General features: G+C 44.3%; 1 long non-coding RNA gene and 1 pseudogene across 1 annotated transcript in view; one reads left to right on the forward strand and one right to left on the reverse strand.

Annotated features, from left to right (window-relative positions):
• Nucleotides 1-883: 883 nt before the first annotated feature.
• The window catches only part of LOC145723849 (uncharacterized), a 38,733-nt gene continuing 17,760 nt past the window's right edge, over nucleotides 884-21,856 (reverse strand). The window contains exons 2-3 of the long non-coding RNA XR_014149177.1: nucleotides 8,146-8,255; nucleotides 884-956 (exon numbers count right to left, since the gene is read on the reverse strand). This is a non-coding gene — a long non-coding RNA (uncharacterized LOC145723849). The remainder of the gene's footprint in view (nucleotides 957-8,145; nucleotides 8,256-21,856) is intronic.
• On the forward strand, nucleotides 17,198-18,376 carry LOC102744347 (small ribosomal subunit protein uS2 pseudogene; annotated as a pseudogene).

Raw genomic sequence — 21,856 nt, forward strand, 5'->3', positions numbered from 1 at the left:
CTGGGGCAGACCTTTACCTCTCAACAGTTTGGTACAACCTTTCCCAGACAGTGGGGTGCCTCTCTCCCCTGGTGCATCGAAGCTGTCCTGGCAATACTTTTCTCTTTTTTATGCAGGCACATTGTCTGGGAATCTCAATGTGATTTACAAGCTTACATAACTTCCCAAATGAGTCAGCATGCTCATCACGAAGGCAGCATGGTGCCGTGGAAAAAACATGGCATTTGGTGCCAGAGAGAAAGTTCAGTACCTGCATCTGTCACTTCCTAAGTGTGTGCTAGACAAGTCCTTCTACCTCTCCAAGCCTCAGTTTCTTCCTACGACAAATGGGGATCGGAATACCTACCTCGGAGGGTTATTACAAGAATTAAATGAGGTGAAGAAAACGGTGTGATACGTAACAGGCCCTGAGTCACTCACTGATCGCCTTCCGCATCCTATATCCTGGTTTTACCCATCTGGCAGCAAGTTCTTGAACCTCACTGACCTGCAGTGAGCAGAAAATGCTGATTTATCTTTATCTCCTTTTAGCACTCGTGGATTTTAGAAGAAAATCCAAATCAGTTCTTTGTACAGGAAAAGTGCTCTTGTTCCACTCTGGGCAACGCAGCCACCTCGTGTGTGAAATAAATACGGACCAGAAAGGGCTAGGGTGCTGGAGGAAGGGCTGGGCTGGCACAGCCCGGCTCAGCACCCACTGCGGTGGCAGCCAGAGATCGCTGGAGGGGACTGGGCGAGCGCAGGGCAAGACAGACAGCCAGAAAAACGAAATGGGCGGGAGAGGACGTGAGAGCCCATCTGCAAAGCGGCTCAGCACGGCGGGGAGCAGTGAGGAATGGCGTTGCAGAACGTCCTTCCGGAGACGAAGCCGCGGCATGCAAATGAGGGCGCTGCTGTGCGGACCAGGGCTGGGGACGATTCTGGAACTGGTTTTCCAAGGTGGTTGGAACAAATGCCTGCAAGTTAAAATAATAGTAATAAATAAAATCCCTGGTCAGCGAATGAACACTGCTGCAAATGTTCTTCCCCGCTGGTCGCAGCGCTATAAAGGCAGGATTACCAGACAAGCTGATTTCCAGGATCTTTGGGGGCAGCATAATACATAGTTAGCAGTCACCTAGGGTCAGCAGAGAAAGTGTTTATAATTAAGGGGTGATTGGTGAGTGTGTCCATAGCAGCAAAGAAACCTCTAAAAAGAGAAACCAAGAGCCGATCTTTGAACTTAGAAACTAGAGAATGTTAGAACAAGAAAGATTCTTTCAGAGCATTGAACTGTGCTGGTGATTTTTAGATGCTAAAGAAATAGCAGAACCTTTCTTTCAAATAAAATCTACATCAAAAACTAATGATGTAACATATGGTGATTAACATAACATAATAAAATTTAAAAAAATAATAAAAAGAAGAAATCTATTTAAAAAAAAAAATCTTGGGCAGACTCTCCCCCTGGAAGGCGAACAAAAGGGATGCTGCCCTGAGGAGGGGAGGGGAGAAGGAGAAGACAGTGTGGCCCTGGAGCTCCAGCCTCCCCCACCCCCAGCCTCCCTGTTAGATCTGCCAGGGAGGCCCAGAAGAGGTCCTGGAAATCCTTAGGCCCCACTGACCACAGTGTGAAAACCCCCAGGCCAGTCCAGCCCGTGCATTGTACAAATGCAGAGTTTAGGCTCAAAGAGGGCAAGTGATTAGTCTAAGGTCACCCAGCAGAACTGGGACTAGAGTCCAAATCTCTTGAGTTTAAGTTCCTTGCTCTGTTCTAAAAACCATCTCCCCTTAAAAAAAAAAGAAAGAAAAGAAAAGAAAAGGTATCTTTAAAAATAAAGTTACCTCATGAAATAGTTTGTTAAAGTAAATGAGAAAGCAAGAGACATCCAAGTGTAAATACTGGCTTTGGAAAGAATCCAATTCTATCTTCTTGACTGCTGGACCCAAGTGCAGCTTCTTATTACCTTTGTTTTTAGGACTTTTAGCATGGCAGTCACAAAATCCAAGTAGATTTGCTAAATGAAAGGTCTCTTAAACCAGGGTAAGTCTAACCAGTCTGTGCCTTCTAGAAAACACCAACCTAAAACAATTACAACAGCTTAGTATCTGAAAAAAAAAACAAAACAAAACTATTTTTTAAAAAGATTTTGTTTATTTATTTGAGAGAGAGGGAGAAGAAATAAGCAGGGCGAGGCACACAGGGAGAGGGAGAAGGAGACTCCTCGCTGAGCAGGGAGCCCGACACGGTACTCAATCCCAGGACCCCGGGACCATGACCTGAGCTGAAGGCAGAGGCTCAACCGACTGAGCCACCCAGGCGCCCCTGAAAAAAATTATTTCTAATATACTGGCACAGTAAGAAAGGAATCTGAAATGCACGGCAGATGGAGATGGCCAGACCCAAGCTCCCACAGCAGAGCACAAGGCGCTTCGGATTCCTGGCTCTACATCCCACGGTGAAACCTTGAGCAAGTCACAACCTCTCCCCTTCTCAATCTTCTTTCAAAAATCTATAAAATGATTAAGTCATTAGAGTCATTAAAAGTCAATATTCAACAGAACCCTGAACTCAGCCAGCACGGTGCCTGTTTAATGCACAGCAGAGGCCTCTGTGTCTAAGTCAGAGGGCGCAGGAGCACAATTGGTGCAGACGAGCAAGGAGAAGCTGCCTCAGGAGAGTCTGCTGCAGGATGAAAGGAAAGAGGGAGGAGGGAAGCCGAGGCAGAGAAAAGCAAAGGCTCTCCTTTCATGCGTCAGAGGACCGGATTTTGGTCGGCATCCATCCTGTACATTTATGTGACACCTATTACCCTGGTCTCACCTTGAACTAGGAATGTTCAGTTAAAGACAGTAGCATGTGGGGCGCCTGGGTGGCTCGGATGGTTAGGCGTCTGCCTTCGGCTCAGGTCATGATCCCAGGGTCCTGGGGTCGAGTCCCGCATGGGGCTCCCTGCTCAGTGCGGAGCCTGCTTCTCCCTCTCCCTCTGCCATTCCCTCTGCTTGTGCTCTTCTGTCTATCTCTCTGTCAAATAAGTAAATAAAATCTTTAAAAAAAAAAAAAGACAGTAGCATGTGGTAGCAGCTGATGAAATGATACCAAGTGTTTACAAGGGGAAGAAAAGCAACACTTTTTAAAATGCAATAGCCTGTGCATTTTGTTTATGTGATTCAGTTTAATCCTTACTATAACTTTCAAATTAGGTATCATTTCTCCCCCCATTTTACAGATCTAGATGCAGAAAGGTTTAGCAACTCCTTTGAGATAACGGGTATTTTATGTAGCTGTGGGGGATGTAAGCTCCCTCAGGACGGAGACTTTCTCGTTCATGCTGCTATGCTCAATGCCGAGCACAGTGCCTGGTACATAGTAGGTGATCAATGCACATTTACTAAAGGGATAACCGAAGGAAAAGGCCAAGCTTTAAATCCAGATCTGCACAAATCCCGAATCTAATTCTTACTACCGTTGAACTCGTGTAATTTATTTAAAACGATTGGCATTTGGCCAGTTTTTCTTAATCCTTTATTTACCGCGTAATTGGAAGTGTTGTGAGCTCTGGTTTCTATGCCTATCGGAAGCTCTAGCTACATAATTAGTTACTGAGTTCCCATCTCTTGGCTGAATCTGTAATTAAGCGGGTTTTTTAAGATATAGTTAGACATAGTCCCAGGTTCCCTAAAATGCGTAGCATTCACCCAAAGGACCAGACTTGAAGTAAAACACAGGACTGGAAAATATTTTATCATACTCCAGTATCACTGCTCTCCCTGGTCACCTTAAGCAATTACAGAACAAAAAGATGCTTTTTTTTTTTTTTTAAATCAGTAAACACAAATTTTAAAACACACACTTTCATAGAGTTTCTTCACAGTGTATTTTAGAAATGAAGCAAATTCTGACTCGCTAGCACACAATGATATTATTGAATAACAGTTTCTGTCTAAGAAAGGAAAGACTTGTCAAGCATGTTGTACTAGAAGGGCGCACTCAGGTGTGCCTGGGGTCTTGCTCTGCTTAACGCTTCAGGACTCAACAAGGCAGGCCCAGTGATGTGTACAAAAATGTTAATTTGTCAGAACGGGTGGTTCTGACAGAGAGAGTGAGCAAAATCATGTCTCCTTGTCCTTCCCCGTCCGGGACCCTTCCTGTCTGTTGTGTTGGCCAAGGCTGTAGCTGGCATGGCTCTGGTCATCCCAGGGTACTTCACTAGGCCTTTTCAGTCGTATGCTCGCTACTTCTTCCTTCTCCCACTTTTCCCAAGTATTTACCAAGGGCTCTCATGGGCTTAGCCTCTGCAAGGGGCTGTGGGAGCTACTGAAAGAACAGGGAACGAGCTTCTAGATTCTCGCGGGCATTACTCATCGCATTCCGGGAACTCAGGTGTGACCACAAGGTCCCAGCAGCTGAGCTGGTGACTTCATTACTATCACCTTCCTTCCTCATCAGCCCCTGAGATCTTGGAAAGTCTGTCTTGTTATTGTAGCCTGAGGAGTGTGATTCTCCCTTATTTCCTTCTGCAGAGGGGGGCACCATGACATCAACGCAGATGTGGAACCTCTCGCCTTGAGCGAGATAGCACCCATCATACCATGCCTGCACCCTCACAGTGCTGTCAGCCCTTCCCAAGTCAGTCAGTTGGAGGAGATACAGGGTCAGTTCAGCTTTGTGGGAAATTCTCCTTGCTTTCTGTACTGGCCTTTGGCTACCTCTATTTCCAGCCTGCGCTAAACTACTAAATATATATATAAATATATAAACTACTAAATATATATATATTCTTGGTGGTAGGATTGGGTCTCTCAGAACTCAAATATTCTCTTTATATTCTCCTTATTTCCTGCTCTGAGTTTCCCTCTAGAACATCTGCCCTGGTCAAAATCCTTTTTTTTCAATTACAGTTTTATAGTGTACAGTTCAGTGCTTTTTAGTATATTTGCAGAGTTGTACATCACCACTATCTAATTTCAGAACATTTTCACCACCCCCAAAAGAAATCCCATACTCATTAACAATCACTTCCCATCTCCCCCCTTCCCCCGGCAACCACTAATCTATTTTTTGTTTCTATGAATTTGTCTCTTCTAGACATTTCATATAAATGGAATCATACAATACATGGCCCCCTGTGACTGGCTTCTCTCAATTAGCATGCAGGTTTCAAGGTTAATCCACGTTGTAACATGTATTCGTACATGTATTAGTACTTCATCCCTTTTTTTGACTAAATAATATTCACTTGTATGGACATACTGCATTGTGTTTATCCATGCATCAGTCAGTGTACACCTGAGTTGTTTCCATTTTTCAGCTATGATGAAGAATGCTGTTATGAACATTCATGTACCGGTTTTTGTGTGGATATATATTTTCACTTCTCTTGGGTACCTATCTAGAAGTGGAATTGCTAGGCTGGCTGAAATCTTAAGGAAACATTTCTAATGGTCTTCATTCCTGTCTGTTTCCCAGGGAATACAGTTTCTGTATCTTCATCAAACAAAAGGGAATGACCAACAGCAAGAACTTCTTCCTACGTCCTGGACACGGCACCTGCTTTTCCAAGTCAGTTACAAAGCCCGAACGTCTCCACTCTAAACAATATGTGGCTTTGAGTGACTGTGGCAGGCCCGGGGACGGGGACAAGTCACTACTGCAGTGATTTACACTGAAGAGCAGCTTGCAGCACCCGGAGAGGGTATGCAGAACCAGCCTTGAATCATAAAAAAGGAACATTTATAGTCATGTCATTCCCTGCTTAGAACTGATTCCTTGAAACCTAGTCTCTCGTATCCTGTCCATAATCTTGGACTCTGATCTCCAGGGTTATGCAGAGCATGGAATAAGCAATTTGCAACCTTGGAATCCTAAATTGCCCTTTCCCCACCATCGGCTCTGCAGGTTTCTGTTTATAACTGAAGTGTGCCCTCTGCTGGTCATAGGCAGCCCAGACCCCGCAACATGGAGCGGCTAAGCAGGTTTCTTCTAAAATCATTTCTTCTCCAGGAGCATTTAGGAAATTGCTGCAATTTATTCAGCTAATAGCAATACAGAGAAACAACATCTTCTGCAGAGTGTTCCTCTTTTATTTTTTGCTTTTTGATGTTTGTGAATTTTTTCCCCTTTTATTCAACAGAAGCAGAACTGGGCCTGTTTCAGTTACTTATGAGCCGCTTTCGTTTGTGATAAATAACCATTATTTGTATTTATGCACTGCCTGCCGAAGACCTTCTGCTCCTCTTGACTCGTGAATCACTACAATGCTCTTTTATGGTAGAAGCGGGCAAGGGCTATTCGAGAAGGGGGATAATATGAGTGGTGAGCTGTCAACCGTCTATCTAGTAGTTTTTCAGAGGTGGTTGGTAGACTGCCTCGAGTAAAGGAAGACCCAGAGACTGATTCTCCTCCAGTTCTGTGGGATATCTGCTTGCCCTGTTGGAAAGCTGCAGGGCATCAGACATTTGGGGATCCCAAGCAGACATGGCATCCCTTTCTCTCCCTTCCTTCCAAATGGGCACTCTGGCCAGGGAAGCAGATCCAGGAGGGACACAAAAGGTGAGTGGGGAAAGAAGCCAGAGCCTAGGGAGACCAGGAGACAGTGTGAGCAAAAGGCTGAAGCAGTGACAGGAGGAAAGGAGGGAGCTGGAGGAGAGGAGGTACATCCACAAGGACAGAACAGGGGACTAAAGGAATGACTGCTTCCCTGAGGGCCATTACTGCTTTCTGCAATGCAGTTAACTGTGAAAATCTGTTTTTAGTTAACAAAGGAAAGGGAGTCCTTTCTGATGTTTTCATCCAGAGTCCTTGAGAATAACCCTATGCCTCTGACCTAGTGTTTTAGGAGCATTTATACTTTCTGCCCTGAAAGAAATGCAGCACTTTTATGAAAGAAAACATAATTTTTGGAAAGATTGTTTGGGCTTTTAACCTCTGAGTAGCTGGGAGGCAGGGGACTCACAACGATTCCTTATGGTGAGCATATATCCTAGCCAGACGTCTAGAAATCTGTCCCCCTTCCTCAAAGTACAGCCAAACTGGGGACTCCATTGCCTAGAGCCCCAGTGGTTTCCCCTGCTCAGCCCAGGGCCACCCCCCACAGTCCCACTATCCCTGTCAGTCTCCTTGGGACTGCAGAAGCCTGGGTTCAGGGTGTAACAGAAATTCCTGTGTCCTATTCTTTCTCTTCCTCTCCATTTCCCTCTTGCCTCCTCCTTCACCTCCTTCCCTGGTTCTCCGGATTCAGTTTTCTCCTCCCACATTGCCCCGCTCCAGCTTCTGTGACTCCAAACTAAATCATTTTGGGAAAGACAGGGCTTACTGTGTTCCCATGGCTGAGTGCTGCCCCTTTAAAATCAACCTTCAGTTGGAGGAGGAGTTGAAGGGGAGAAGACAGAACGAGGTCTTCTGCCTTTCCTCCCAGAGATAAAAGCTATTCTTAGCAGTAAAATCGGCTTGGCATTTGGGGAGACTTGCGTTTCTCTCCTTTCCGCCCCAGGGGTTTTGCCATTGCAATTCCTCTTCTTCATGCAGAGAAGACGAAGGGGAGAAAGAGAAGGGGAAAAAAGAGGGAGGGGCACCATCCCTGCTACCCTGATAGGCTTCCTTATTTTGGAAGGCTGGTCCAGTTGGAGTGCCCTCACCCCAACCCCAGAAGACCAGTTTAATTCTAGCAGTCATTTTTCAGGCAAGGAGACTGAAAGCCAAATGAGCTCCCTTTAGGCCTTTCCACAGCACTTTGTATGTGGCATGTGTTCATTAAATATGTTTGCTCAGCCAGCCTCCTGCCTGCACCCTCATTAGGGTGGGTCTCTCAGGACTGCCCTCACTGGGCATTTAGGGCCCTGGTAATCAGTCAGGGCATTTAAAACCCAGCGTTAGAGAGCAGGCTTCAGAGAAACCAGGAACTTGGTAAATTAAAAAAAAAGAGAAAGAAAGAAAGGGAAAGAAAGAAAGAAAGAAAGAGAAAGAAAGGAAGGAAGGAAGAAAGAAAGAGAGAGAGAAAAGAAAGAGAGAAAGAGAGAGAGAGAGAGAAAAGGAAAGAAGAAAGAAAAAAAGAAAAAGAAGAAAGAAAAGAAAGAAAGAAAGAAAGAAAGAAAGAAAGAAAGAAAGAAAGAAAGAAAGAAAGAAAGAAAGAAAAAAACGGGTGGGCAAAGCTCAAGAAGACTTACATAATCCGATTCCCCTTTGGACACAGATGATGACATTCTGCAAAGTGGCCAGCAGGGGGAGCTCAGGCAGTGTGTCAGAACGCCAGCGCCCAGGTTGCCTGGAGCCAAAACTGCGGACAAACAAAACAATGAACCTTTGTGGTTTCTCTTGGGTTCTTTTTTTTTTTTTTTTTTTTAAAGATTTTATTTATCTATTTGACAGAGAGACAGCGAGAGCAGGAACACAAGCAGGGGCAGTGGGAGAGGGAGAAGCAGGCTTCCTGCCGAGCAGGGAGCCCGATGTGGGACTCAATCCCAGGACCCTGGGATCATGACCTGAGCCGAAGGCAGACGCTTAACGACTGAGCCACCCAGGCGCCCCTCTCTTGGGTTCTTAATCCAGGGAGGCTCAATGCACGACGGCCGGATCCTCATTCTAGGGGACTCAGCTAGCATCTCACAGAACACCGACTTAATAGGTCTCTTTTTGTCTCCCTCCCCCACTCTCCCCCAAATTGTTTTCTCGGTGTTAGAGTCTACCTCTAATCTCTTTTCTCAAGCTCTCTCAGTATCTCTCTGTATGTCTTTTTATAATCCTGCTTTTCTCTGAATCTGTGTTTCTGTCTGTGCTTCTTTCTTGTTATTTCTGTGTCATCCTAGGCCCACTTTGTATAAATGAAAAATAAATGGAAATGAACCCATCCATAGACTGAGCTCTGAAGGATTTCAAGATCTTGCCAAAACTAATACTTCGAATAAAATGTATGCTGTGCAGCAGAAGTGGCTAATTCTGCCACCACTTAGCTGGGCAGTCACGTCTTTCATGTCTGTTCTCCTATCTCTGTCCTCCATGCCACACTACAGTCTCCCCACTGCCAGTTGGTTGCTGCCAAGCTGCTGCCCACCTCCCCCAAACCACTGACCTCCAGTAGTTGTCTCCCTCCCTGACCAGCAGGACAAGGTCTTGTCCAGGTCTTTTAGAGAAGATGCCCACACCAGAATAGTTGTACCTCTCGTGACACAGTATTTTGTTTAAGTAAGGCCCGGTCCCCTCGTTTCCAGAATGCACTGGAACTCTCGTGGGATCAGGGGTTGGAGGGCTGCAGGGGAGAAATGGAGGGACTCAGCCTTGCACTCCACCCGAAACCTCTTATTATCCAACATTCAGGTGCTTAGCTGGATCTGGTCCACTCGGCCAGAGTATCTTCATTCATTCATGGTCCCTGTGAGGCCCACTTTTCTCTCGGGGATCTTCCTCATGTCCTTCTTTCCAGATTGACCCGTGGGGACCTCTAGTTTATCACACAATCTGTATATATCTGACCTTATGGGAGATTAAATTCTCTTTTCTGGGCTTTTGAGCCCTGGAGAATTAAGAAATGCAACTGAGCATGTGTTCTGAGGTTCCAGAACATCCCATGACGGTCAAGAAGCAGCCCAGGCATTTGATGGGAGGCAGCTTTGCCTGCGGCCCACAGAGGCATACAGATGGCTGCTGGGCAGTGATGCTCAGCAGAAGCTGTTTCGGTTCCAGCCCCAAATACTGTGACGATGGTAGCAGTGGGTGATGCATCCTCCTCATTCCTACATTTTATGGTCCCTACCTCCAAATCTATTCTGTTCTATCCAGGCTCTCATTATTTTTCAGATCCTAATCATATGTGTCCCTGAGAGGCAGGTTCTAATATTAGATCTGCTAGGACATGATACTCTTCAGTCTTGGCACTTTAACTTTCTTTAAGCCTCCTGGATTCAAGGAAGGTAGTGGTACTATGATCTGATCACAGTTGTCCCTGCCCTGCTCAATACTTAGCAACCATCATTATTTCCTAGTTCCAGAACCTGTTTGGACCAAGTTGAAGACCAAAGGAGGGAGTAAGGGGAAAGACAGGCAATGCAATGCAATCCATCATTTAAAGACATTTACCACTTGCTTGTCCTTGCTCGGCCCTGGCCATACAGTGTCTGAACAAGACACAGGGCCTGTCCTCAGGGAGCAAATGCTCCTATTGGAGGAACCCGCTGTGTCTCTGAACCAGAATGAAAATGTTACTGCTGCGGAAAAACCCAGCACTGCAAAGTGCTAACATCATCAGGCAGGTTGCCTCTGCAGTGCGGTCTATAATCTCCGTGACTTTCAGAACCAAAAGAATTGCTATATGACTTTCTAAATTAAGCTTTGCATTACTTTGGAAATTAACAAAGCATTCCTTCCCACAGACACTGTTCCCAAATTAAACACTTTGTGCTTGTACAGCTGTTCAAATGTTGGTGAACTGAAGATGAAAAGGTTCTTAGCAAGGGAAGAGAGGTGGGTGCCTAGAAAGGAGAGAGGAGCATGCGGGGGAGTTCTTGGAGGGCAAACTGGGGGTCAGGTAGCAGAGATTATAGAACTGTTGGAGAAGTTTATGATCCAGTTAATGAGTACATAAAATGTTTTTTAAATTATCAGGTCTAGATAAGGGTAGATTAAGGGGGCCCATTATGATCAAGTACTTAAAGGCATACTCTTAAGTGGAAAACTTGGGGAGTGGCTATTCCCCACCTCTAATCAGTAGGAGCCAGAGGAAACAGAGGAAATAAACATAAACGGCCAAGATGGTATTTTAAGGTCCCTGTGAGGCCCACTTTTCAAGATTTGACAGCAGTCAAACACTAGAATGGGTCACAGAGGATGGCCGGGCACTCTCTTCTGGGGCTATTTATTGAAAGAATAGAGCCCTTGGGTTCTGCAGTGTTGCATGTGATAGCCAGTGTGGAGACGGAGGCACGTCCTGGATGAGCTGGCTCCCCAGGTTCTCTTCTAGACTGGGAAAGAAGAGAACTCGTCTAGGATTAGAGGTCTTTCACAGCAGCTGGAGAGAAATGGACAGATGAGAAGGCCCACAATCCCCACTGGCCCACCTCCCACCTCCATGCCAGAGCCCCTTTCATTAAGCTGCCTCTGTGTCATTTGTTTCATGAACTCGTCCTAGATCTTCACTTGCAAAGATGGAAGCCATCTTGGCAAATGGTTTTTTAGAAAGCCCTTGCTCACAAAAATTCTGTCTGCAGTATTTGGATTGGCTACCAGGCCTCTCATTTTCCACACAAGTTGTTCCCAACTTATCTCTGGGTCTCTTCCAGAAGGGAATGAATTATTTGCTGGTGATGTAACTTGAAACCCAGATTCCCTTTGGAAACAATTTTCATAGAGGTTTTGAAATGGGGACTGAAGCAGAAGAGAATGAAGAGGTAAAAAAAAAAAAATTCCAGATTTAGCCAGATAGGATTTTCCATGCAGCTGAGGGAGCAAGAGGCCCTGTCTTCAGCAAACGAGGCTGAGGGCTCACAGAGGCAGAGAGCTGTGCTGGGCACTGGCTGCCCGGCTCCCCTGCGGCTCCAGGGCAGAGCCCTGGGGAAGCTGTCCTCTGGTCTTGGCTGTGCCTTGGACCAGCTATTTATCCCTGGGCCACTTACCCTGTCTGGGTCCCAATCTCATTGTCTGCAAGAGGAGAATATCCATGTAAACATCTCCAAGTTTCCATAAACTATGTTCTGTCATTTTGTATGGCCTTGTGAGTTGGTTTTAGAGATTAACCTGTATGGTGCTTTATGGTTTAGAAAGCACTTTCAGACACTTGTCTTATTTGATCCTCACAATTATGCTCTGAGAGAGGTAGGACAGAAACTATTTTCCCCATTTTAGAGATGAAGAAACTGAGGATCAGGGCAGTTAGGCAATGTGTGATTGCACAGAAATCCGGTAGAAAGGCAGTACTCCAGCTTAGGTCTTCCAACTTGAGCTCAGTTATTCATCCTTATGAGGGGTCCAGTGTGCCTTTAAAATCAGATAACTATGGATCCTCTCTCCAGAAAGATGAACTTGGGATTTTTAGATGTTTAAGCTCAACATAGATACCAGGTAAAATTCCCCTACTTTCGGCCACCCTTACGAATTCTTGCAAATGTATGTATGCCTTGCTTCTCTAACCAGATTGCAAGCTCCTTGGAGGTTCAGGCCATGTGTTTTCTCCTCCCTCTCACTCCCTCCAGCAACTGTCACAGAGCCAAGCACCTAGCCGGGGTTGTTACATTGCCAGGAAGAGGTAAGGCGAAGTAGAGAATGCAAAATAAGTAAGTGGGACAGATGTCCATTTCCACATTTGACCACTTGTCCTACAAGAACTGGTATCCTTGTACATGTTCTGCCCTAGGCAGTCCTCTGCCTGCCACACTATTCCCCAAATCCTAGAACACAGCACAGTTTCCCACGGTGGCAGCAGCAATATCGTCCTCCTTGGCATGATTTTCCAGGCACAAGATGGGCTCAGAGGCATGAAGAGACATGACCTCAGTGATCTCACACCCCAGGAGTCTGATGTAAGTAAAGAAGGCAGACTGGCTACCTTAGCTGGAGAGGTAGAGGTGAATCTGTGGGAGGGGCTATCATGAGCTTAAGTTGAGAGGGAGTGGTGGTACTGAAGCAGGAACAGCCAGGAGCATCTGAGGAAAGCTGCTGAGGACATCTGGGTGACTGGAAGGAGAGAGCGCCATTTTGCAGTGGGAGGGGTGGGTGGGCCCGGGAAATGCATCTATAAGGCTGAGCCCAAGGCCAGTGTAGGTTCTCTGACCACTTGTGCACACTTGGTACCAAGCCTCAGTGCAGTCTTGCTTCATCTCCCTAGAACTTTACCCTTATCAGCAACCGTGACTCTAGTCCTTTCACTAGAACTACAAGGAGGAAACAATGATAATCCAAAGGCAAGGACAACCAGATAAACAGAGATGGCTCCAATTTAACACCTTTGCCCCATTATTACCCTGCCATCTCTTTGTTATCCTGTATCTCAAGTCCTTACTTTCCCAGATTTGGTGGAGAAGGAAAAGGATTCCAAGACTGTTGTAAGCGGGGCCACTCCCAATAAATGAGACCATCCCGTACCCTAGGGACTGACTCAGTTGAGCTTCACTGGTCAGAAGAATCTGAATTTCTGACAAAGGAAGTCTCTGTAAATAACAAGAACTTGTAGATAACAACTCTACTATAAGAAGAATTCTAGGGTGATAGAATATTAGAGAGAACTGGGACCCTAGAGCTTACCTATTGATCCAACATCTTCATTGACAGATGAGGGGACTTAAGAGTGTGGCGATGACATCAGTGTCCAGGCCATCCAGGAAGTTAGTGAAAGAATCTGCACTAGAACCCAGAAGTCTTGATCTAATACCACCTAAGCCCTTCTCCTATCTTACCTACCCTGGCCTTTTTAAATGCCAAAGGTGTTCACCCAGGGGCAACTCTGAGCAACCAAGCAAGGAAGGAAGGTCTGAATTTGCGAAACTTCTTTGTGGGAACTACTGTGCTTTAGGAGACCTTTTTATGTTGCAGCCCGCCCTGGAGACTCTGTTCCTGCCTCCCTGCATCCTGCAGAGAGAGAAAGAACAGAAGTTTCTGTTCTAAAAGCCCTTCTGGCTGCCAAGCCTGCCCCCTCTGGCCAAACACAGTACCTGATCTCATCCTAGTGGATCTCCACCCATCAGACAGTCCTGCTACCGCCTCCTGGAGTGGAGCAGGTGATGCCCTGTCAGGTACAAGGTGCACGTGGAGCATCTTGCACAGACACTTTATAAATGTTCAACAAGTGAGTAACTAAGGTCCAACTCTTCTATACTCCCTCCAGTTCACCACTTCCAAAAGCATCCAACAAACTTGCCTTCAACCTCTGGATCAAATCAAGTCAAATAAACGGGCATTAATTGAGGTATTCCTTGGAAAGGCAATGTACAGGTGCTGAGCCCTGTACAAAGACACGTCCGAGTCCCTGCCTTCAAAGGACTCACAGCTAACAGGGGGAGACCAGGTGATATTACATTTTAAGTTAATATCACAGGGTAACAATACAAGAAGTGCCATGAAGCAACAAATGACCATTTGCAAAATTACTAGAGCAGATAATCTGTGCGTTGGTACACAGAAAAAAAGAACGCTGGGAACTGAACAGTCCAGGGAAGTTTGTGGAAAAGGAAAGATCTCGTCAGGACTTTGAAGGATGGGTAGAATTTAGAGGAGTGGAGAGAAGGAAAGAGCGTTCCAGAAATTGGTAACTGAGAAAAGATACAAAAAAATAGAAAAATGCAAGTGTGCTGAGGGTAGTGAGTAATGCTAATTGCAATAGTAGATGATGCTTATCATGTATCAGATACTATTCTCAGCAGCTAACATTTATTAATTCTCTTGATTCTCATGCAGTTCAAATTATTACTACTATTATCACATTTTTACAGTCGAGGAGACTGAGGCATAGAGAGGTTTTAAGTAACTTATCTGAGGCCACAGCTGGTAAGTGACTGAGCTGGAATCTGAGCCCAGAGGCTACACATTCAGCCACTGCTTCTCTCACTGTGGCTAGAAGAGTTGACTTCTTGGAAAGGTGTGTTGGGGGCAGATCACAGAGGATCTGGAATACTATATTACAAACTTGGACTTGGTTTTGTGGGCAATGGGAAACATTAAAAGTTTCTGAGCAGGGAAGTGGATCTGCATTCAGGGTTTTAAACTGAGACACACACAGGAAGGAAATACTAAGGATGCCTTCATATTTTTAAAAAGCACAGAGAAGTATATTAGCACGTAGATAAAGATGTCCGTCCTTTTCATAGAGAGCCTTGTCCAGAGTTACTTCCAGTGGCCTCTTACGTCTTAAACTACTAGGGGATCAAATCCCTGGTTGGTGGTACTGAGGAAACAAGCAAAATGTAAACAGCCCTGAAAGCTATCCAGGCACATGCTCACCAGCTAAGGGCCGAGACAGCCTTAGAGGATCGTGTTTACAGGGAGATAGGAGACATCAGATCAAGAGAGAGTGGAGAAGAGTGGAGGGAAGAAGATATCAGACAGCAAGTGAGAGGTCAGCAAAATGAGTTGGGACCTTGGGTGTGCAATTCAGCAATATCTTAAGCATGATAGAATCAAAGCTTCTAGAAGAGGAAAACATATTGTCAGCTATCTCCCTGATTATTTTGTAATAGCAGATCATTTCTTTAGTCCCTTCCCTCTTTACAGGTTAAAATGGAAAATCTTTTCTCATGCACAGAATGCTTTTATTTCTCTCTCTCTCTTTCAGGACTCAATTTTGCTAATTCATTCTATCAAGCACTATAATGTTCTCATGACTATCCACTCTAATGAACATGGGACAGATCGAGTAATAAGAACTTTGAAAGGGTGGTGATTGAAGTAAGAGCATCTTTTTATATTTTCCAGGAACTGTATGTACAAAGAAGCCTGCTCAAGCCAATAGAGTAAAAACATTAGATAATTTGATTTCTGAGCACAGATTAGATAATTGTCTTGGATGGGACTTTGGGAATGGTCATAGGAGATGAAGCATCATCCTGTTGGGAGGGTCTTCAGGGAATATTGGGTTTATGTGAGTGTCGTTTGGCTCCTGAGTCACAGTCCAGGCTCCAGGCAAAATTATGTACTTATCCTTGTAAATTATGGTATACAGTATAACCACCACCTTGATTTATGGTCACGCCTTCATGACCCCACTTTTGGAAATGGACTCCAAATCTGAGTTCCAGGCAGCTGTTTTATGTCTGACCACAGGAAGCTGACAGATAAATGATGTGGGATGAGTGAAATGGTTTGTGAATGCCCAAGTCTTGTTCTCTTGAACAGGTATTTTTGTTTGAAGAATGAACTGATTAGTTTGTGTTTAAGTGAGGGCAAAAAGCACTCTAATGTAAGAAAATCAAATGTTGTATAGACATCCCCTCTCCAATCACACGTGAGGTGTTGATAATCTGTGACTGCTGGTCTTTCCTTCTTTTGCTATCTTCTCAGCTGCTACTATTTGAGAAGACTGAAGCCCATGCCTGATGCTGAGTCACTTCTGGTTGGTGCTGTGTGTAAAGGGTTTGGAAATAAGTCACGATTCCCAGACCCAAGTCCCAGGAACCAAGTTATTACTTCCAGGCTCCTGTGTTGACCCCAAATCCTTCCCTTTCAGCCAGGCCTGAGATAACTGCTCCCCAGAACTAACCTGGGTACCAGTGTGGCTCCAGAGCCAAAGTTCTTTCTCTGTTGGCCCTTCCCTATATGTTGGCCCAAATCCCAGAGGTGAACTGTTTCCTCTCCGAAGTTCTTAACTCTTGCCCTCCCTAGAATTCTGCGTCTCCTTCTAGAACTAGATACTCTACCCACCTTTCATCCGTCTTTGTCCCTTCTCCCCACTGGCTGGGGGTTTCTGTGATGCCAGGTAATGGAATGATTGTGCCTTGGGTCAGGGCACATTTGTCTTATTGGACCCTCATGATTGATTTCTGTTGACTTAATTCAGTGTCTCTCAACACGAGTGGAACCACCTCTGGGGCAGGTATTGGAAACTCAAGGGGGCATTTTTTTGATTGCCACAGTTTTGGGGAGGGGCGCTAGTGGCATTTAGTGAGAGAGAAGTCAGGATGCTATTCTCCAATTGTGGGCACACAGGCACCTTAATCAAGAAATGTTGTGTGTCCTGGGTAACCTTCAAAACTCACACTGGATGTTTGTGTGGGAAAACCTGTTTATAATTATCTGGGTGTGGAACTCAATCCCATTTTACTTGGAAATACAATTACTTTTGCATAGTTTTAATATACATGGAATTTTCCATAAATGCTCTCTAAGCATTTTTAAGGGAGGTAAAGATTGTGCTGTGTTTGGTTCAGAACTTTACCAGCAGTAGTCACAATCTCAGAAAAGCACCTCACTGTCAGTGATATCGTTCTTGGTATTGGAGTTGCCAGCACACCTGTCTCTGTCTACATTTGTCTCTGTCCCATTCACTCTGATCTCAAAGCAACGGACTACTTCATTCTATCTTCTCGTTAGTCAGCCCCAAGCATTCATATACTCCAATACATATTATTTTATTACAAATTATTCCTCTTCCACCAGTATTTTTCTTTATTTTTATAGTTAGGACATTATATTAAAAATATGTATATAGGTGGTTTATTATCTATGAATTTCTTTTCGGAATAGTAAATGGAACTTAACAAAACATTCATTTAAAAGTAGGTCATTGAGGGCGCCTGGTGGCTCAGTTGGTTAAGCGACTGCCTTCGGCTCAGGTCATGATCCTGGAGTCCCGGGATCGAGTCCCGCATCGGGCTCCCTGCTTGGCGGGGAGTCTGCTTCTCCCTCTGACCCTCCTCCTTCTCATGCTCTCTGTCTCTCATTCTCTCTCTCGCAAATAAATAAAAAATTTTAAAAATAGATAAATAAATAAATAAAATAAAATAAAATTAGGTCATTGGCTTTCCATGCTACGCAGGGAGGGGTCCATACAGCATTGTTCTGTGTTCCCATGGCAACTTAAAGAGAAACTTATGCAATGTCTGCAGACCTTGATGTCCTGCAAATGAAAGAGGAGGATGTCATCAAATCCCTTGCAGCAGGAACAAACTTAGGTGGCACCAACTTTGACATTGAAATGGAACAGTACATCTACAAAAGGAAAAGTGATGGCGTCTACATCAAAAATCTGAAGAGAACCTGGGAGAAGCTTCTGCTGGCAGCTCGTGCCATTGTTGCCATTGAAAACGCTGCTGATGTCAATGTCATATCATCTGGGAATACTGACCAGCGAGCTGTGCTGAAGTTTGCTGCTGCTACTGGAGCCACTCCTATTGTTGGCTGCTTCAATCCTGGAACCTTTGCTAACCAGATCCAGGCAGTCTTCCAGGAGACTTCTGGTGGTTACTGATCCCAGGGCTGACCACCAGCCTCTCACAGAGATTCTTATGTTAACCTGCCTACTAACACTCTGTGTAACACAGACTCTCTACTGCGCTATGTGCACATTGCCATCCCTTGCAACAACAAGGGAACTCACTCAGTGGGTCTGATGTGGATGCTGGCCCGGGAAGTTCTATGCATGTGTGGCACCATTTTGAGGTCATGCCCGATTTCTACTTCTACAGAGATCCTGAGGAAATTGAAAAGGAAGAGCAGGCTATTGCTGAAAAGGCTGTGATGAAGGAGGGATTTCAGGGTGAATGGACTACTCCAGCTCCTGAGTTCACCGCTACTCAACCTGAGGTCGCAGACTGGTCTGAAAGTGTGCAGGTGCCCTTTGTGCATATTCAGCAGTTCCCTACTGAAAACTGGAGTGCCCAGCCGACCCCTGAAGACTGGTCTGCAGCTCCCACTGCTCAGACTGCTGAATGGGTAGGAACAACCACTGTGTGGTCTTAAGCTGCCCTTCCACAAAGGCAAACAAAATGGAAATAAAGTTGAAGGAAAATAAACAGTGTCTTAAAAAAAATCAGGTCATTGGGTCTAATCAGATTAAGAATCCTTCGCCTATCTGGATATTGTAGTATTATCTGTTGAAGGCAAGAAAGGACTGAAGATGAGGTCAGTGCCTTCCCAGGAGAAGGCTGTTGCTGCCTATCAAGAGGTCTCATGTAGTATCCCTTTCAGAAACTGATCACTTTCCAAATTTTATTGTTTATCTTCATCAGGAACTCAGAAGTTTTCAGAATTCAAGATCACTTGAATCAGGTAAATCCATAAGGTTACTCATAGTCAACCTACAAATTTACATTGGAAGCATTTCTTCCCAGGGACTGAAAAGCTTATGTCCACTGTCCAGAACAGCCAGTCCTAGGAACAAAATGAGCATAAATGCTGAGCAAAGAGCACAGAGGGTACTGAAGAGAGATCAGAAGAAGCACTCCAATCTCACAGCAGACCATACTTCTCTGGCAGCCACAAAGGGCAGGGTCTCTCTTCTGCACAGTGCTTGGGTTTTCACTTTCTGTAGCCCAGTTGATTACTTTCCCTTCTGTCCACACCTCCACCCACCTTCACACAGTCTTCCTCCAGGAAATGTACAATACAATTGATTTACTATCTTCTACTAAATGTCACTCACCTTCTGGACCTGCTTTCCTCTGATTACACCAAATCGTCCACGCATTTCACAGTCTCTTGTTTTATTCCCACAGATGACTAATCATATCCATTGTCTGTGAATTTCATTAGTTCAACTCAGAAGGTGACCTTATATCCATGATCTCCAAATTCATGGAGAGGCAGAATTTCTACTGTTGCATCCATATCCTAATGTCAGAAATGAGGGCTAAGGCCCTCTCACTCTTTTCCTGCTCTGCACTAGTCCCTATAGCTGGGACAGTTTTTCTGATTCTTATCTCGACTTGATAAAGAATAGTCCTACCTCCTTTCAGGTTCCCATTGACCCCTTTCTGCCCCCCAGCCAATCTGGGTGGCAAACTTCTAGCATAGATCAAGCTGAGACCACCCAAATTATGACAGTAACTGATTATGGGTCAGAAGAAATAATACAAGCATCAGGGTATTTGTTTTGTGAGGGGTTTGTTTTTCGGTTTAGTGCTTTTGAATAGAGTGATTTCTACTTACATAAACTGGTCAGATGAACTGAGGAGCTGATTAAATGAACAGTTTAGTTAATTAAGAGATAGTATATATAAAATAGATGAACAATGATTTTCACAGAATTATTAATGAAATATAGTTAAATCAAAACCTACATGAAATATAGTTTAGTTGTTTTCTCATGATTCATAAGAGTTCAGAGGAGTGTTCTCATGCCTCTGAACCCTATTATATTATGGACTGAAATAATGTTTCCTCAAGCTTTTCATTTCTTTTTTTTTTTTTTTAAGATTTTATTTATTTGGGGGCGCCTGGGTGGCTCAGTCAGTTAAGCGGCTGCCTTCAGCTCAGGTCATGATCCCGGAGTACCGGGATCGAGTCCCGCATCGGGCTCCCTGCTCAGCGGGGAGTCTGCTTCTCTCTCTGACCCTCCCCTCTCTCATGCTCTCTGTCTCATTCTCTCTCTCAAATAAATAAATAAAATCTTCAAAAAAAAAAGATTTTATTTATTTGACAGAGAGAGACACAATGAGAGAGGGAACACAAGCAGGGGGAGTGGGAGAAGGAGAAGCAGGCTTCCCACTGAGCAGGGAGCCTGATGCGGGGCTTGATCCCAGGACCCTGGGATCATGACCTGAGCCAAAGGCAGACGCTTAATGACTGAGTCACCCAGGCATCCCCAAGCTTTTCATTTCAATCACCCAAACCCTCTCAGTCCTTATTAGTGTTCTCTGTGCTCTTTGACTTTGCAGAGCTGAAATTTTCACTATTATATTTGCATCAGTAAGAAACTTACTTTAACTTTAAAAGTTTTCAGCCCATTCTTTCATTAAGTTTGTTGAGTATGAAGAAGCTTCCCTCACCAAATCAAGAATTTATATTAGTGTATTTCTGTAAGGCTTTAATTTAATGCCTTCCATTCTTCTCCATTAGAAGAAGATGACAGTAAATACAACACAAGTTCATCATTTTCTCTAAGAGTTTTTAAATATTGAATGAACATTAAACTGAAATTTAAGTGTAAGAAATATCTGAAATTGTACTGCATTTATTCATTCATTTAATTATTCATTACATGAACATTTATTAAACATCCATCACGTGGCAGACACTCTAGTAGGCATTGGAGATAGTAAGAGAGCAATTCACGGTTCCAATTCTCAAGGAGCTCACAATTTAAAAAAGGAGAGAGAGAGATGTAAAAATAAAATTTCAATTCACTATAATGGGTACTACTAAGGAAGTTTGATGAAAGTTCAGTGGTAGCACAAAAAAACTAAATGATAACTCTACCTAATGAGAAAGACTATGGAAAGTTCACAGAAGAAGAAACTTATACTGAGTTTTGAAGGAGAGGTAGAAATTTTCCCACTAGACCCAGGAAAGAGGGATATTTCAGAAAGATGGGAGAGCATGTGCTAATGTACACAGGCAAGTAGCAATAACGCAGCTTCTGGGAACTGGAAGAAGTTTGATGGGTCTGGTGCCTAAGACAAGACCTCATAAAGATAAGGCTGGAAGGGCTAGATCCTAAATGGCCTTGAATGGCCTGACAAAGGGTTTGGATGTCATTCATTTGGCAGTGGGCAATAATTGATGAGTGCTAAAAGGGGAAGTGACACAATCATATCTGTGTTAGGTAGGATCACAATGGATTCCATGTGGATGAATATGTGGTAAGACCAGAGGTAAAAAGTATAACTGAAATAGCTGGCTCTCTACTGATGATACATGATCCCCTTGTACAGTACAGATTGGAAGCTGGGAAACATTTCCTTTACAAGGGTCGACATTTCCCAGTTCTCGCCAAGTGGAACCATGTGACTAGTTCTGGTGAAAGGAATGTGAGTTAAGGTGTGTAAGTTATTCTGAGCCAAAAGGGTTAAGTGAGTCTACCCTATGCAGTTTTCACTTCCACAGCAAACCTGAAGGCCTCATGTTGAAAATGGTTGTATCACAAGATGGAAAAAAACCTGGATCCCTGAGTCAGAAAAGAGATGCCCAGGAGAGCCCCTCAGCCAATTACACTTATGTTGAACTTCGTGTGAGTAAACAATTTTTTTGTGTACTAAGCCTCAGAGATCTAAATATTATTTTTAAAAAACTGCTGGATTACCCTGACTAACACAGGAGGAGTATTAGGAGATGGTTGCAATACTTAAGATAAAAATAGAGACTTCCCATGTTATATGCTGAAGTATAGGAGCCCTTAAAGAAGATAAGTGGAAAATGGAAGAAAGAGGGATAATAATTTATAGATAATATTAAGAAGACGGAAGGAGATGGGAACCAGAGCATAGGAAGCAATAGCTCCTTCAACAGGAGAAGGAAAGGAGTGAG

The sequence above is a fragment of the Leptonychotes weddellii genome, chromosome 1 (genome assembly GCF_054177405.1).
Source record: "Leptonychotes weddellii isolate Sample4059 chromosome 1, ASM5417740v2, whole genome shotgun sequence".
Lineage (NCBI taxonomy): Eukaryota > Metazoa > Chordata > Mammalia > Carnivora > Phocidae > Leptonychotes > Leptonychotes weddellii.